The sequence below is a fragment of the Galeopterus variegatus genome, unplaced genomic scaffold (assembly GCF_000696425.1).
Source record: "Galeopterus variegatus unplaced genomic scaffold, G_variegatus-3.0.2 Scaffold16909, whole genome shotgun sequence".
Taxonomy (NCBI): domain Eukaryota; kingdom Metazoa; phylum Chordata; class Mammalia; order Dermoptera; family Cynocephalidae; genus Galeopterus; species Galeopterus variegatus.
The window spans coordinates 13,636-15,490 of NW_007743020.1; positions in this window are offsets into that span (position 1 = coordinate 13,636).

Consider the following 1,855-nt stretch of genomic DNA (forward strand, 5'->3'; position numbering starts at 1 on the left):
TTCAAGGTCAATCTTTTCCCGTCTCAACTAAAGGAGAGAAGAAAGTTTTACTGAGAGTGGTAGGTCACTTAAACTTTGTTAATTAGACTTTTTGATTGGACCATTAGGACCCCCTTACTTGGAGAAAACTGCAAAGACATGACCAATTTTCTGGCATAAATACATTAAATACATGCAGTTTTTAAACTTGAATCGAGAAAACCAAAACAGGTTCATTTTTGGATGTTAATGCTTAGTTGTCTGGTACATGAATTACATTTATTGTTTCAGCATTTATCCAAGGCACATGGAAAGTCTTCCTTCAAGAAGATTTGGGGGAGTTCTATTTACTAGCCATACCAGAACTTTTCTGGGTTTGTCCCTTAGTCCCGCGTACAGTTCAATGTTAAACAAGAAAGGTCCCAAAAGAACTCTACATACTGGCTGATGGATGTACATAAATATGTACTAAGATATAAAAACATACACGAGAATGATAAACAACAAATTCACAATACTGGTTATCTCTGCAGATATAGGGGAAAAGGGAAATCTGATTTGGGGGAGGGTTGGGGAGGGAACCCCAAACTATATTCTATTTCATAAAACAAAGCAAACACAGAAAATTCATTTAATCAACTGATACGGAGCAATATGCAATAAATACTGAGGACGATGACAGACACTGGATAATAGGGATGACACAGCAATGCAGCGAAGAGTCAGACATTTCTGCCCTCATGGAACTTACATTTTAGGGGGTCAAGATAAAAACTGAAACAAGTGAATTATATACTTGTAAAAGAGTGTCAAAGTGATATGAAGAAGAGGGCTGATGAGAAGGACAGGAAGTGCACTGACAAACAGATTTCACAGCAACGAGTAGGGGGAATATTGTATCATTTTCTGTACCTGTATGTTTGAGATATTTTAAAAGGAAACTTTTTTTAAAGACAGCAAGCCTATGTTGCTGCCCTCATGCTGTCTCTTCAACCTTTTCAATCGCTGAGTCAACAAATTATTTTTGATTGCACAGCTACAGGGATGTCAACAGATTTCACATTTCCTTAGTGAGTCACAGAGGCAAGCTCCACATTGATCAAAAACCCCTGTGTATACAGTAAGGTGGAGCCAACAGAGGGTATAAAATGTAGTCTTTTGAAGCAACCAAAGCATCCAACTTCGAAAAACAACATCTGAAGTGCAGTTTTATTTTTACACCCAAATACAGTTCTCCCTTCTGAAACTGCTCCCATGGTAGCTCAGTCTTAAGAAGCACAAATCTCAACCCCTATAAATCACCAACCCAGTCAAGGTCCTTAAGGAGCCCACAGAGGGCAACAGACTTGTCTGTATTCACACAAGGAGCACAGGACAGACCTGTAAGAGCAAGTGGTTACTTGTTCCACTTCTGAGCTAGTATGAATATCCATAAAACAGGTTGTCTTGAAACCTAAACAATCAAGGAAATGATGTAAGCACAATGAAATGATCGTGCCTAAGTTTGGGGTGGGAAAAAAGGTCAAATATGTGGAGAAAACATTCTCACATGGCAGCACAGATCTCTAGGCTTTCTTTTCTTCCCCTGAAAACCATAAAAACGGCTGTAGAAATGACTGGATATTTGAATAAAATATTTCCTATAGCTTTAGGTATGTGTAAAGCAGCAGCCAATGCATTAGAAGGGACTCCTAGAATTATGCTTCTCTCTTTCAGAAAGGCAGTGGAGTGATGTGGTTATGATCACAGACTTTGAGCCACATGCCTGGGTTCAAATATTGACTCCACAAATGCTAGTTACATGTCTGGAAAACTATTAGACATAATTTCATCACTTATCAAATAAGGGATAAATTAAATGAGTTCACTCATGCAA